This window comes from Fistularia commersonii, chromosome 14 (assembly GCF_037954325.1).
Source record: "Fistularia commersonii isolate RoL2024-O1a breed Wild chromosome 14, RoL_Fcom_v1.0, whole genome shotgun sequence".
Classification (NCBI taxonomy): Eukaryota; Metazoa; Chordata; class Actinopteri; order Syngnathiformes; family Fistulariidae; genus Fistularia; species Fistularia commersonii.
Window position 1 is genome coordinate 11,010,120 of NC_141297.1, and position 17,172 is coordinate 11,027,291.

Genomic DNA, 17,172 nt, shown 5'->3' on the forward strand with positions numbered 1-17,172 from the left:
GGTCATCAGCTAGAAACCATCATTCACCAACGTTTCACTCCATTAATTCCCGTACATCTCCTGGTGACAAGGATATCTCCCTGTCACCCCCTGCAGCTGACAGGTGTTCTCCCCTGCGACTGTTGTTTGGGGTTAGGTGTTCTTCTCAAAACTCCTATCCTTCTTCCTCAGCCAAACCCAAAAGATCCCCTTTTCAGCCTCCACTGTCAGGTCCTTTGCTGCCTTCCTTAACCTTCCTCCGGTCACTCCTGTATCCCTCAAGAGGCATATGGTTAACAGCCTCAAGAAGCCTGGGCATCTGACCTCCACTGGGTAGATGATAGTCTTCCAGCCAGTCTCCCGGCACTTAGCAGCCAGCTCTGAGTACTTGGCCTTCTTGCATTCGAAGGCAGCCTCAATCCCCTCCTCCAAAGATACTGGGAGCTCGATGAGGTACACAGCTCTTACTTTGGCTGACCGCACAACTATGTCTGCCCAGAGAGCTGTGGTGGTGATCTCCATGGGGAACAGCAGCTGCCGGTCAAGGTCAACCCTCAAGCTCTCTTGGCCTTGTGCTTCTCCTTACTCCTCCTTCCCAGACAAGAGGCGGTGGGGTCCTCTACTGTTGATCTTTACTTTGCTATCCTGTTGACACTCTTTCTGTACCATGGCTGGCTTCCTCAGGATCTGGTCATGGCGCCATTTATAGCACCCCCATGAGAGTGCGATCTTGCAGCCTGACAAGATGTGCTGGTGGCTTTTGTTGGGAGCATTGCAGAGTGCATAGCATTCCTCACTCCCAAACTGCTGGTGAAGGTTGTGAGGGCAGGGATGCGTGTCATAGGCTGAAGGGATGAGGAAATTGAGTCTTGCCTGTGGGATCTTTCACAAGTCTGACCAACTGATGTTCCTATTCAAGATTCCCTCCCAGGTTGTCCAGCTTCCTTGCTGACCCTACAACACGACCTTGATCTTGTAATGGTCTTCCTCCTTCCTCGTCACCTCTGTCACCACCATCTCCTTCCTTTCCTTGCGGTTGGCCTTGGACCAGAAGCTGGTGCCTCTCCCCATCTTAGGCCTGCTCTATCTGCCTAAACTCTGCCCATGATGTCCCAGTGTTGCAGCCGGCTGACAACTTGGTCGACCTTGGTCCGGGCATTCCACTTGCGGCCAGTTAGAACCTTGGCGTTTGCATTCCTAACTGACTAGTCTGTGGACTCCCTTAGCTTGAGAACCAACCTGGCCCTCTCTTGCATGTAGCCCAACTGTAGAGACTGCAGTGGCAGCTGTAAATTGTTCTTTCCAAAGAGATCAGCATCAGATAGGCACCATGGTAGCCCCAACGACTTTCGGATGAATGAGTTGGCTTTTCCATCCGTCTTACTTACGGTTGATGATGGGATCTCACACATTTTTAGGGCCACATTACCCTCCTGTAAAGGGTCAACTGGTAACATGAGATCTTGTACTTCCCACGGAGTTGGCTTTGGTCAATCCTTTCCAGGCTGTCAGAGAGCTGTTTCATGGTGATTTTCCCCATCTGCTTGTCCGAAAGCTCTGCAGTATACTGCTTCACCAGGCTTTTGATGGGTTCCTCTGATAGGAGTGGGATTTTTTTCCTCCTCCAGCGGTAAAGGTGTTGCTGTCGTTTCTGACTCCCCTTCTGAGTGGCAGGCCTTGAAACATGGGGGGCTTGCCCGTGACATCCGCTCGTCCATCCTCTTCAGCAGTCTTGATGTGCATGCTGCTGTCTGTAGGAGGCTGGTGACATCATCCATGTAGCTCCTCAGTGCAGTGGGGGAAGCCTCTGACCAGTTGGCAGTTTGGTCCCTCCAACCATTTGCCCTGCCCAGATGAGGATTATCTCAAATGCTGCTACAAATAGTATCGGAGAAATGGCACACCCCATCGCAATTTCTAATTCCAGCCGCTGCCAACCAGTGGTGAAATCCTGGGGAAAAAGCACATCTTCAGGTTGTTGAAGTATTGTGCTCCCATGTTTTTGATGCAGACAGGCATCTGGAAGAAGTCCATGGCGTAGATGATCAGCTAGTGTGGGACTGATCCTTACGTGTTAGCAAGGTCAAGCCAGATGATGTGTAGGTCAGTCTTAGCCTTCTGGATTTGGTTCCAGATCATTGTGGAGTACTCCACACATCCTGGGACTCCTGCCTTCTGGCAGTAGGTATATAGCCATTCTCAAGAAGGTAGTGAGTCACCCTTCTGGCTCAAACTGAGAAGATCTTTCCTTTTACGTTCAATAGGGCGATGTTACGGAATTGGCCAATGTCTTTGTTTCCTTGGAATAAAAACTGATACCACTCTTTGCCACTTTGCCAGCTTACTTCCATGAAACATTTTGTCTGGATTCATTTGAAAAGTATAAGACAACCGTTATTAAATTTCATATCAGTGTGCTGTGTTTTTCATGCTCAACAGTGCAGGCTGTTGTCTATTAGAACAGTTGGCAGTTTGTGGCCCTGATCCATATTTTTTTCTTGATCTGCATTTAAACTACCAAGTTTGAGTTTTCATTACCTCAGTTTTCTTTTTTACCTAATAGAAACTTCATAGAATCTGGAAATTCACAAGACGTCTTTCACAGCAGGAGGTTCTCTGATCAAAGCTGAATGTGATGTCAGAGGACTAGCTCCATTTTAAGCAGCATGTCCTAAAGACAGAAATCATGGCACATTTTGTGCAGAAATTCAGCTGACATTCAAAAATTATGTATGTTCTGTTACTGGGTTGCACATTCAAAAAAGAAAATCCCAAGGCGGTGGATCTCAAATGCATTCAAGGAGGGATTTGATGACCATTTCAACATCACTATCAATAACCTCGCCCCCTCCTACCTCACTGACCCTCTCGATCAACACTGACCTTCCCATCATCTTCAATCTGCCAACTCCAAGCCCCTCAAACATCATCATCATTGTTATTATCATTATGATCACTATTATACATTGTGGACTAAAGATGCAATTAAGGGAGAAGATTATTTTGTTTTTTGCACTTGTTGTTGCAGCTGTTCTTTCCCCAGCTCCTGACCTTCCTCCTCAGCCAGAACCAAAAGCTGCCTTTCTCTGCCTCATCCGCCAGCTCTTTGACTGCTTTCTTCAACCTTCCTCCCGTCACATCTGTGTCCCCCAAGAGGCGCATGGTTGACAGCCCTACAAAGCCTCGGCATCCCCCCTCAACAGGGTAGATGGTGGTCTTCCAGCCAGCTTCCAGACACTCAGCTGCCAAGTTGGCGTATTTTTGTCCTTTTTGTACTCGAAGGCAGCCTCGATCCCTTTCTCATGTGGGATTGTAAGTTCAATGAGATGATAAGAAGAGATGTACTTTCATGATCCCAGGCAAATTGTTTACCAGCAGCAACAAGACATACAAAGAAGACAGCGACAAGATAAAAATACAAGTAAATAATAAATGAAATAAATAAACTCTGAAGTGTAAAAGTATAAAGTATAATCCAAAAAATGTCTCCTTATTTACCAATATACAAGAATACATAATATTGTTTAAATAATAAAGTGGCAATGTGAAGTAGTGCAATAACTGATTAGAGTGAGTTACTGTATCAGGTTATATCAGGTTAGAAAGATTTCCTTTCTGTTTGACAGAAGAGCGGTAACAGTCCGCTGGAGAATTTTTTCCGCTGTCTATCTAGTATCAGGCAGAGGGGGTTATCCAAGATGGAAGTCAGTTTCTTAAGTGTCCTCCTTTCTACGACGGTCTCAAAGTTCTCAATTCTGAGACCAATCACAAAGCCAGCTCTCCTAATGACCCTGCAAGCCGACCTTGCATTGCTCACCACGGCGGAGAGATGTGGTATTGATCTCTTTGGGGAACTGAAGTTGCCTGTCCAGATCAACCCTAATTTCCAACTCTTTGTCTGCGGAAAAGGGTTGATCTACTTCTTTTGGCCTGTCGTTTCTATGTTGCCAACTTTATGAAACAAAGTTGATGCTGCTCTCTGCCAGTGGTGACTTTCTATTATCTGGACAACACCTCTCCACCATCTCAGCTAACTTTCTCAGGACCTGATTGCAGTGCCATCTGTAGCAGCCCTGAGAGAGCACGACCTTGCAGCCTGACAGCATGTGCAGGAGGCTTATGTTGCAGGCATTACAGGGGTAGCAGCATTCCTCACTCCCAAACCACTCGTGGAGGTTACGGGTAAGAATTGCAGGGTTACCACACAATTTCTGACAGTCTGAATGTTTGTGATACAAGTGGAATAAGTGGGGCTCTACAAGTTAAATTTTCATTTAAATGTATGTAAAAATCCAATATCCTAGTGAAATAATTTAAGAGAATGAAACCACAATCAGTTGACGTAATTCAAATCCTGTGTTCTTTGTTTGGAGCAAAAACTCAAACAGATGAATGAGGCCTCAAATATCAAGCTTAGCAGAGCTTATTTGAAAGGTGCATATTTTCCTTAATATTTAGCTATATTTAGTGAGCAATAATTTTGTAACACTTGGTCACTCAACAGATAAAAGTGACAACAAGTCCCTTCAGTTTCTTTCTTAATTTGTCTTATTGCAAGATGGCTTTCATGTTAAGCCGAAATCCTGCAAATGCAGAGAACAGCACAATCTGGATCTGTGAAAAATAAGTGGAGGGGACAAACAAGAATTATTAGTCCTTAATTCACTTTGGTGCACAGCCTCACTGAGCTGAGCAAAATTGAATCAAAATCATTGAAGTCTCCCTCAATGCATAGCAAAATACATGGTAAATGATCCATCCATCCATCATCTGCCGCTTATCCTGCAGTCAGTGTCGCGGGAGCCTATCCCAGCAGTCATTGGGCGAGAGGTGGGGTACACCCTGGACTGGTTGCCAATCAGTCGCAGGGCCACATATACAGACAAACAACCATTCACTCACTCATTTGGGGCAATTGTTTCGTATTAACCTGCAACATGTTTTGGGAATGTGGGAGGAAACCCACATGCAACATCCAACCTCCACGCAGAAAGGTCCCCTTGTCAGAAATGAAATAAAAAGAAGACAAGGACAAAGAAATGCACAAAACAGGATTGAACAATGACATACAGGCTATCTAAGTAGTAAAACCACTGTGAAAAAAAACACAACAACAGACCCCCATCTTTAGGTCTGAAATGCAAACTATACATTTAAGGTAGAAGAATTTTGGCAAATTGAAGGCTTATAAGTGCAAGAAAGGAAGCACTCTATGCATCCTCACACCCAAATCTATATACATAACATATTATTACATACATAATTTGGTTTTGTTGGGCAGCCTGGATAGTTGGAAAATATTCAGCTTGCCTAAAAGAAGTAAGTGAAGAAATTTGTAGACCTGGACCATAAAAAGATCCCAGTTATCAGTGCTTCACAGTGACCACTTTGTACCGCTTGAAATCTGAAATTCTGACCCTATGTCATAAAAGTTTTCTAGCACCTGAACATAAATCCATGGAATCTGATGAATGTGCTCCATTATACAAAAACTATATATAAAAAACTTTACACTTGATAATTATGATATTAGTGTTGAATTGGCAAAGGGCCAGTAGGATTATTACAAAAGGCTGAATGGGAAAACAGTTCTCAGTGCAAAATGGTATTAGGGTGAAACTTTAGTCTTCTGTAAGAAATTAGGAAACTGGAATGATTCCCTTACATAAACTATGAATGCAATCAACAAAATACTGATGTCAACTAAGTCCAGTTGCTTGATACAAAGGTGGGAATGCTGAGCCTCTGTCTTAAAGGCATGGTCAGGCAATAAAGAAAGATTCCCTGCAAATACATACTTAAATATTTAATTCTAGAGCATTCATCCATCTTTTATCAAAATGTCTCTAACCTGGAGGAATATACCTCTTCCAGGAGGGATGATTCGGACAGGTCATGTAAATCATATCTTACCAACCACTGTCATCAAATTGTTTATACTGACTGTCTGAATCATTGTGAGTTATAAATACTACTTGTTTTCTATTTCTTAAAACAGTTATAGACACGCAAGGCTTCAACCCAACAGTAAATTGATGTGAAAACCCTTTCAAGCCTATTTGAAGCCAGGATCATGCTAAAGTGTGAAATGGAGGTCGGGGGAAGTTTAATCTAAGGGTGTTGTCAGGTCCCAGAAATGAACAAATACTGCCCCTAATCTGAAGATTTAATATATCATAGCTAGTACTGCCAATCAAAAAAACTCTTAGACTATAATGGTGATGTGTGACAAGTGCTGATAAGATAATCACAAGATTACATGGTTGAGAAACACATTCAACTATAACATATTTGCTCTGTACCCAGTCATGTGAGTTCAGGTCACAGTCAAGATGTAGCTGTTGGCTTTGTAAACAAAAAAGACAACCTGATATCTGTCTGTCGACTGGATTTGATTGTGAATCAGCTGAAATTACAAGAAGGTCATCTTGTCAGATTATACCTAAATTAAGTCAGTATGACTGTTTCAACCAATCTGGTTCTGTTAGTTATTGTTAACTTTTTCAAGTGGTACCATCAGACCATCAGGGCATGTGAATAAATATTCAGATAAACCGTGTTTTTATCTCTTCAAAAAAAAGCCTACTAACTTCCCTGCCAATATTAGCTAATGTAACTACACAAAGTATAAAAATTCATACATATAAGCTGTTCCTTTTTAAGGGGTTGTTGCCAAATTGGGTTCCATATTTTCTGCAGGTTTCAGACATTTTTCAAGACAATGATTTGAAAGATGAAGATATAACTATTTTGCCCCTCAACTGTCACTGACAAAACCTGTTCACCAACCCTGGTGAAATTTGGCACAATTAATGGTGACTATGCCTTTGACACTGACAAAATCACATTTTTTTTTACTTTAAAAGTCAGAGATTTTATTCCATAAAAATTATTGTTTGTAGACCTGAAAAGAGTACCAGATTACAATGAGGACAAATTGATCTTTCTAATCAAATAAACTCCCGAGCTGAATATTCTGTGGGAGCTGACTTTGGCATTTAGCTAGATGCCGTAAAATACGCACTTGAGATAACCATTGCATTCAGTTTTTCATCCAATAGATAAAATAATTTTACAATATGTTATTTGACGTTTCTTTGTTTGGTCTTTTTATGAATTTTGATTCTTGAAGTACCTGACTCATATATGTGGTTCATTAAGAGATATGATATCAGTTGCAGAAAATTCTCTGAACAGCACTCACTTGGCTTACTTTGATTTTTGTATTTTGTCTACTGGGACAGAATATGCCTTGATGAAATCATGTTTTCAAAGTGATCAAAATGAAAATGTTAAAATCACCATCACTTATATCAATTTTAAATGTAATTGCCATAACTGGACTTTTTCATTGCTAATTCATCAAGCCCTTTGCAAGAAGCTTCACCTCTAAATCCAGCAAAAAGTGGTGATTCTACTCCATCTCTGCAGGATTAAAAAGGGGAAACTGAGGACAAAAGGGCTTCTCTGACAGCTAACATCAATTCAATCTGTGAAAATATTTGTAATGAGAACCGTACAAGAACCATCTGCTGTGGTAAAGTCAAGGGACACAAGTGAAGCAACAAACATGTGATTCATCATTCACTATAGAGAGGTGAACTGCTGTCAGTGTTCAAAAGGTAAAAGGTAAAGAAAGGTAAATTCTTTTTTATCTTAAAACACTTCATTTGTAACTGTGAAACAACACCAGTTATACCTGTAAAACTGGTAGCTGGATGAAGGTCGACTCATGTAAAATTCATGGTGTTCTTGTTGTACCATGGGAAATGTGCTGTGCTTGAATACATCCATTAGAGGCCATTAACTTGGACAACACAAAATACTGCTTAATATCTTAATCATCTCTATATGTTGGCAGAGATGATGGCATGAGTAATACGCATCTAAAGAAAGATATTTTACAAGCTTTCTGTCTGTTTGGCGAGTCGTTTTTTTTTTTGCTTTCAAAAGACAACATTTTACAAGCATAACTGCTGTACCTGAGAAGTTAGCCTTGTTTCTACTTGAAACAGCTCCTTGACTGTGAATCTATTATTACTACATGTAGCACACATCTATGTTTCCACATCAGTAACACACAAACCATTAAATAAGGACAGTCTATTTTTGACCATGGCATGATTTTTGTGGATCCCTCTCATTCTCACCACACATTAATAATATAACATGGCATGGCCAGTGCTGGAAAATTCTCTGAAGGGATGCACAAATACAGACAGCCTTAGCCTCTGCACATTGGACACACACACACACACACACACACACACACACACACACACACACATACACACTTATATAAAGAAATGCTGTGCTTTGGAAAGAAAGCTTTTATGCTTTTTTTCTTCATAAATACCTAATGACAATGATATTTTTGTCTGGTCAACCTCTGAGCTGTCAGAACAAATAAATTGTGTTTATACAAACATATGTTCCAATTTAAAATCCAAACAAAAAAAATCAAAATATGTAACACAAATTGATACCAGCCACAAAGGTTCCTAGAAAGATAACACATTCTTGTTTTGAAATGTGGGTTGAAATATAAATAATATGTGTTTGTTTGTTTGTTTGTGTGTTTGTATTTGTGTCATTCACATCTACTTCTTACACAGGTCATGTAGAGTTTTTGTTCCAAGACAGACAATGATTCTGGCAGCATAGAAGTAAATACATAACAGTTGTGTCTAGATCTCTGTAACGCAGTGATTGTGTGTTCTTTTGATCAGCTAAATTTCAGCATGAATTTCATGTATTTATAGTATCCTGACCACAGTGGAAGCAATGAGCAAGAGGCTTGCATTGTGTGCTGTTTTCACTATCCAATTCACAGAAATTAACATGGCTGAACTGAAAGATACAAGCTTTGAAATAAATTTAGTTTCTAGAACATGCATATAGTTTCTCAGAAATACTCAGCATCATTTGAATGTGTTAAGCATAATCCTCAAGGTGAATGAAGGTTTGTTTTTCGATTCCTTAGATGCAAAGATTTATGCTTAAAACTTCATCAAACTATAAAGGAGCACGAGGTCAAACAATGATATATTGCATTGGTTTGGTGAGGAGTTATTTGCAAAGTTAAGCCATTGTGCAAAAGGGCATCAACTGCTTTATGTCTTTCAGGGTCTTAACACATTTTGTCCTACTAACATTTGTCTCTGTGTGTGTGTGTAAAGAGTGCAGTCAGAGTGTTATGAACAAGTGTCTCTGCTCTGAGAGAGAGATTCCCCTTCACTGACCCTGATACCTTGAGCCATCCATTACTGTGCACAATGACATGCACAGTTGTTTCCTTACCTGAAGTCTTCTAAATCTGTGTGTGCCTGTGTGTATGCATACGCCTGTGTGTTGACATTTCCATAGTCTGAGTGTGGTTCAGAATAAAAGAAGTGGGTAAGAAAAGTAAATAATTGAAAAGACTGCCCATAAAAATGCAGGAATTTAGAACCTCTTCAATCTCACTCTGTCATGCATCAACACTCATGAGGTCCAAAAATGGCCAATGGAAATATACATTATGACAGATTCACATGACCCTAAAGAGATGGGTGCACAAATGTAGTGTGTGTGTGTGTGTGTGTGTGTGCGTGTGTGTGTGTGTGTGTGTGTGTGTGTGTGTGTGTGTGTGTGTGTGTGTGTGTGTGTGTGTGTGTGTGTGTGTGTGCGTGTGTACACATGGTCAGCACCTGTTCAATGTTCCCCTCAATCTGTTTTTATGACCCATGCTGCTCATTGAACCCTCATTAGCTCTCCGCCACCTCACTCCTTCCAAGTTATTTCTCTCTCCAAGTCTCTCCATATCTGCTCACCAAACCATCTCCCTGCAGCTCATTGAAGACAAATATCATGTCTACACTTCCATGCTAACTTGCAAAAAAACATGAAGCTAAAATCTTCTTATTTCTCAGGCCCTACAAATCTCCACATAAAATGAAGCTCTGAGAGACAGTTATGCTGAGTTTCACATTTGAATGGGTCTTGTTGCAAACCTACTATTACGCAACCAATGCCGTGAGCCGAATCTAGTACATAACTGGGTTGATTCATAAAATTTTGCCCCCCCTGAATATCTTACACGCCAGTCAAACATCTCACTCAAGTCCGTTCAAAGAATAATTTAAACCGTGCTGTGCCTGTTTCAAAGTTGAATTTGGGTCCAGCAGAGATGGAATGTCACAAATTTTACATCATCCTGGTTTGTGTCGATTTTCTTCAGTTAATAACTTCCGTCACTCTGTAGAGTTCAGACCAACTCTTTACTCTAGTGGCTTCTAAGCTAAGATTCTCTTAACACTATATCCATTTTCTTTTAGACTTTCTTGATAGGTGTTTTTTGATGTGATTAAATTAATTTGTTTTTGCAATTACAACCAACCCTGCCTTTGACCAATTATAGATGTTTTGTTCCTTCTTTATAATGATATCTTCACTTTGATGAATTTATATTTTTATCTGTGTATTTTGTTTCCAAGAGCAGCATCCATTGTATTTGCATATCAACAGAGACATGACACTTTATTTTGTTCCTTGCTTTTTGATTCACTGGTAATTGCATTATGTATTGTATTATAAATACAATGGACAAGCCAAAGCTGATGATCGAAACATTTAATTTGTATGAAGCGTCAAGTCTTTTGCCTCTTTCGGTTGCCAAGACTTTAGACATGAATTATATATCTTTTTTAATAAGCAAAACTGAAAATGATGCAAACTGTAAATATCAAAAGGTGTTTTTACTGATGCAATGGCACACAAGTTAATACAAGTTTAACAAACCACATACCAGGAAAGACTTCTATTATTCTGCTTGCACATACCTACTAATTCAATTTTTTGGATTCTGACTCTACTATACAATTGGTTAATGTTGCACTCTGAATACATCATGTAACTATAGTGTTACAAATATGAAGCTTGAACGTTTGTCCGTGATTTGGGAAAAATTATGAGAAAAAAGGAGAGTGAGAGAAAGACAGACAGAGAGAGAAACAGAGAGAAATTGTTAACTTCTGTGCTCACTATATTTGTTACTAAAGCCCAGATGCAGTGAAATGTGTGCTCTATGAAGGAAATAGCAGGGTAAAAGCACATGATGACAAAGATTTGATGGAACATGAGAAAAGAAACTTCTCACATGTTGCAATGAAACTTGACTAAGCAGAAAATGTAGAGGATAATACATATGATCACTTTGCACTCTGAGAAATGGAATAGCAGGAAGAGATGAGATGAAGCTAATGTGTATAATGTCAAGTTTACTTTCTGGTGGAGCTACAAAGCTAATTAGCACCATTTCAGCATGATGTTTTCTTAAACACAAGCCAGGGATTTTCTTTCCGGAGGAAAACTAAAACAAGTAGTTGTGTCTGGCACAACAGCAAAGTAACACAAATCAATATGTAGTAAAACTCATTGCAAAACAGGCCATTGACCTGCTGTCCTGAGGTTGCTGTCCATGGGTTTCACTTAATAAAGTCACGTGTTGACCATGGCATCATAGTATGCATATTATTTGCATATGAATCCATAGCAATGCAAAAATGTGGAGATTATAAATTTTAATTTACAATTCACATTTTTGCACTAGCTGTTACCGACATTTCAAAGACAATAACATGCGCAAACCAGTTTCCTGTTGACTCTTCCAGATTCTATAAACTTTCACTTTCAAGAAGGTAATGTGGTCAATAAAATTAATTTCCTCCATATTTAAGGTTCAGATTAAGAAATGCCAGAAAAGCAGATATATTCATGGCGAGATAACAACTAAGCTCTCAGACTTCTTGAAACAGAATTTCATCCTGCCATTATACCAGTCAAAAATATATAGTAACCATTCTCTTTACATTCCCAATCCATTAAACTCCCTTTTTGCAGGCTCACTTTGTGCCTTCCATCCCCCCTACGAAAACTAAATAAATAACAAATATGGGGAGCTCGGTTTCCTTATAGAGTATGAATGCATAGATGACCTAAATCCTGAGCGATTTGCAGACAACAGGGCTGGGCAGTTTCACAGGCAAGATGCTGACAGTGCGAAGATTATCAGGGATTTAGACCTCATGTGGTTCTTAGAAATATTGCGTTGTCTGACGTTTTACTGCATGTTCCTTGACTCTGAGGTGAGAGCAGGGTTTAGAGGATTAAGAGTGATAAATGAGCAAAAAGGGGAGGTTCCCCTAAGGGCAGACCAGTGTCTCTTATGTTTGAATTGTTCAGTCTAGCTGATTAACATGCAAGTTGAGAGAGAAAAGAGCTGATAAGTGGCATATAAGAGGCAATGTTTTTAATTGTTCTCAGTTGTGGGAGTTTCCAGAGGGGGGAAGCAGTGAATCCATCAGGAGTCACTGTGTCCATTAAATGTTTGGTGTCTGTAACTTTAATGATTTTACTCAGTTAGTTTGAGATAAGACAGTACATTACATAAAAAAAACAGATATCTATAATTGAAGCTAATTTAACACAATCATGAAATCTTTTTAATCAAATTATGGATCTAGACAACATTAGGAGTATAAAAATAAGCTTCAGAGTAAAAGCTGGGTAGAATATTCCGTCTTTTTTCGGTTAAAACCTTTCAAAACATTTACCAAAGGAAAACAAAACAATTAAATGATTTTTCATTTCTTCCTTAAGTGATTAAAAGTTATTTGGTCACCTCCACATCTCTGTTATCTGCACAATATGATTTACAACAGAATTACACAGGTTTTTGTTCTATTATAATCTAAGAAAGAAGAGATTGAGATTTGAGACAAGAGATTTGAAGTTGAGAAGAAGGCTTCCATTCGTAAGCAAAATCAGACGACAGATTACCATCAGGATCAGTTTGATATACCTTGGGGTCTGTCCATGGCCCCTCTGTCCTGGATTTCACTCATGTCATTCAAACACCTGTTTTTTCCTCCCATGTCTGAAAATAATTCTTTGTCTCTTCAACACCATCTTTCAACAACCTCCAGCTTCAATGCTGTCTATCCAGCTCCCATCCTCATCAGTGAAAGATGAGCTGGTTGCCGTTGCCCTGCTATTAGCCTTAAATAGGTGCTTAATAGGTTACCATAGAAACATGTGCGTATTGGAGCCGAGTGTGTGCACGCGTGCGCATGTATGTGTGTGTGTGTGTGTGTGTGTGTGTGTGTGTGTTTGAGCAGACTGATCAAGAAGATATGAATATTCAGAAACAAAGGAAGCCTTTTCTTTAGGAGTCAGGAATCAGGTGCCACATCACCCCAACATTCCGAGTCACAAAATTTGTATAGAATCATCTCCTAGGAGACAGCCTGACCTTTGTATTCACTGTGGGTGGATCACATGTCACTTAAAATAAAGTCTTTTCTATACTTGAGCAATGAATATGGAGAATGACTTAAAAGCTAATTTTAACAGCGAAAAAATGCATGAACAGAGAAAATATGCTAGTGATTAGCATAAAAAAGTTACTGTTTCATTTTATGTGTGCTTGCGTGTGTTCATCTGACCCGATTTTGTTTTCCTCCTCACTGATTACACCAACAAAACAAGGTCAATGTGGAATCTTAAAAACATTATTGGTTTTCAGTTTCTAGCATGTCATAATTCCAAATGTGTGGCTGTCTAAAACATAGCATTTATTCCTTGAGTTTTTATAGCTTCATTTTCATTTAAAATATTAAAACATACACACCCTCTCTTTAATTGAATTAATTGAAGATATCAAAACAAATTAGTTTTCATTTCACCCACCATGCTAAAATTGATTGGATTTTGTGATTATTTTAGATACTGTTGAAAATGTGAAATTTTAATTCCTTACATGTTAAGTGTGCACTATTTATAGAGAATTTGAATTTCTAAGAATCTAAATATTTTAGTGACCTGGTTGTCCTTGGTTTGCATTTCATTTAAATAACAATTTGTGAACAAAATACACATTTTTTATGTATTTACAGTAATGTAACAGACTATCTTATGGGGCACTGTAAAAGCACAATGGAAAGAACCATCTCTTTTTCTAAAATATACAGATTTAGAAAAAAGATCAACTTCAAAGTAGGACTTGAGTAGAAAATGTAAAGATTATATTGCTCTCCATCTTAAATTGGGATCCACAAAATAATTAGATGTAATGCTTCTTTTCACCTTACATTCTTTTTGTACACTGAGTATAATCATTGAGCTTTCTAATAGTTTAGACTTAATATCTGGTCTGAGGATATTGTCTTTTCTCTGAAGGTATTGTATTCATATTACAATAAAATTGTTATCAGATGCATTATAGGCGCTTGGCTCCTGCTATTTGACCCAAAGCACACACACACACACATATACACAAACACACACTCTGATAAATAAATAACACTTCAGATATACTGTCATTTATTTTGGTTGATAGTCTTTGGCTGGTCTTTGCATCGATTTGCAATTTGAAAATGTTGATGAGCCAAAAAAGAACTTTTCCAAATCTTACAGCACACTATCAAGGATAGAAATTTATCTCCTCATGTTTCCCCTCACCGTCCTTGTCCCAAAAGGATATTAAATTTGCTAAATCCTGTGCAATCACAAAAATTCTGAAACCTCGACTTGCACCGAAACAAAAAACACTAAAGGATGACCAAGGATGACAGTTCTCTCATCAACCAATAATGAATCAGCTGCTGTCACATTCCAAAACAATGAGAGGAAGAAGGGAATCAGCTCTGAAGGGACACTTATGAAGGCCCGTCTGGATTTACTTGCGTCCGGGGTACACCAAGAACTGAAATGTGCCAACAGGCTGCTGCTCTGCTCCAGTACTGCAGTGTTTGTGAGTGAGTTTGTGTGCATATATTCGTGTGTGTGTGTGTGTGTGTGTGTGTGTGTGTGTGTGTGTGTGTGTGTGTGTGTGTGTGTTTGAGTGTGGTTGGAGTTCCCAAATGTCTGAAAGAGGTTTGATTGTCTAAATGTTTCCAGAGAAAGAATTTAACCTCTGAACCTGTGCTTTCATTCATCAGTAAGAAACTGTGGCGCATACAGTCACAAGTAAATAGACTAATAAGCACATCTGGGAATTCAACACATACATACATTTAGCTATAGGTTGCCATGATGATTCATGAGGGCACAGTGCGTATGACAATTTCCTTGAAGGCCAAAATTTGACCTTTGACCCCTCCCTGTGGCAAAAAACAGTGTGGCCCTCTCTCAGAGACTTACATTTGTACAGTTGTCTACGTTCCCTTTTCCTTCTCCCTGGTTATTTGTATCCATGTCTCTTCAGCTACAGATTACCATAACTCTTATCCATGACTGAATATCTTCACAAATGTTTTGTCAGCAACTCGACTACCACAGAACGGATGAGTCATGAGCGGAGTAAAAGATGCAGAAATAATGCAATGTCCTGAATTTTTTGGGCTTCATTATGTTGATTTACTTCAGTTGTGAAATAAAAATAATAAAGCATCTGATGACAGCTATAATTTTTGATGCTTGCTGTCAATATCTAAGTTTTTTTTTTTCCAAACGTTGGCTACATGTAAAGGTTTTTTAGCCAGCCACCATCAGACCATATAGTTTAAGCTACCAATAATACTTGAATGTTTCCCCATGTGGCTTGTTAAGTTAACTGGGCAACACAACTCTTCTCGCTATTTAGCAATGAAGCAGCTAGTAATGCTAAATGAATGTTGTAAATCATCCTGATTCCATAACTTCATTCAAATTCTGTTAATGACGCAAGAAATGTGATATTAATCAAACGTTGTGTTCATTTCAGGGGCAAACGTTGTGTTCATTTCAGGAGTAGTAATGCTTTCAATATCTCTGTCTGACAAAGCTGCTGACTTGTTTTGTCTAGCTCTGCCTCTCAGATACCCAAGAGTTTCATTTTTCATGAAATTAATAACTTATTGCTCTTGACAGTGGGAAATTGAATAAGTAAAATAGAACGGGAAAAAAAATCCAGATTATATAACAATGTTATGCTGCTGATAGAGGGTGCTTTATTTTGTTCACCAACTATCTATGTCTGACCCAAATTGTAGATTTAATCAAGCAGGTGTCTTTAAACGAGAAGTTGGTAAACACTACCACCATGCCAAAGCTAAGAATAACTTGGAAATAGAATTTCCATTACCATATGCAAGTTGGATTTTTTTTTTTTTGCTTATGCGACAAGGCTGTTTCTCAAAAGAATATAATTATTAGCACTAGAGACCATTTCTATCGAACGTCCCTGTAAACATTTGCGGTTCAAAACCAGAGAAAACCCTCAAATTACTTCACCAGTGACATCACAAGAACTGATGATAAACCAAGTGTCGAGAAAAGTCATAGTGCACTTTTTTTTTTTCCCTTCTTACTTTCTTTGATTCCACGTATGATTGCCATCCTCTTCCTAATCTCCTTGTAATCTGCAATTAAGTAATTTGCCCACTGTTTCCTTGAGGCTATTATTATCCATGCATAAATCACACCCAGACAAGTCCTGATGCTTCCTGACAATTTCATCTCCTTATCAGTTTGAACCGAATACGAAGTCTAGATACACCAATTGTCAGCAAAGTACTGCTTCCCATCTAATCCTGAATAACCACTGCCAGCTGAGACCAGTTTATCTGTGAGGGGGTAAGGGGGAAAGGAATTGAAAGAAATTAGGCTCAACAGTCAGTGAACACTCCTCCATACTCCTCTTCCCTCATGATTTCCTCCTTTTCTTTTCCATCTCTAACCTTCCCCATCACCCTTCTCACTCTTTCTCCTGCTATCCGAAACCGCATCCATATGTTTTCAGCAGGCCTGAAAGACATTATAGAAATCTAGACTGGATAAATAATCTCATCCATCTGTAATTAGGCACACCGTTTTCCCAAAACAGCAAAATGTAAAACTCTCACCAACATTTTTTCTCACACATAATTGTGTGTTCTGTTGCAGGACATGTGATTAGGTACCATGAACCCAAGTTCAATTTGTCTTGAAATTGCAGTTACCTTCTCTTAAAATTACTAAATATGTATATGTATGTATGTGTGTGTATACATATGTGCTATATATACAAATGTAACTTACAAGGCAAGGCAAGGATTTTTTGTAAATTGTTGGTGAACTGATCCTTTAAGTGGGCTGATTCATCAAGTGTCTAAATTAAGAGATAAGACTTTTACCGGGACAAATGTTGGAGGATATAACAGAAAGTGCAGTGCTCAGCAGATTGTTTGAACTTGT

The 17,172-nt window shown here is 39.1% G+C and overlaps 1 pseudogene; it reads right to left on the reverse strand.

Moving 5' to 3' along the window:
• Nucleotides 1-561: 561 nt before the first annotated feature.
• Nucleotides 562-1,436, reverse strand: LOC147227257 (uncharacterized; annotated as a pseudogene).
• Between the last annotated feature and the right edge of the window lie 15,736 nt (nt 1,437-17,172).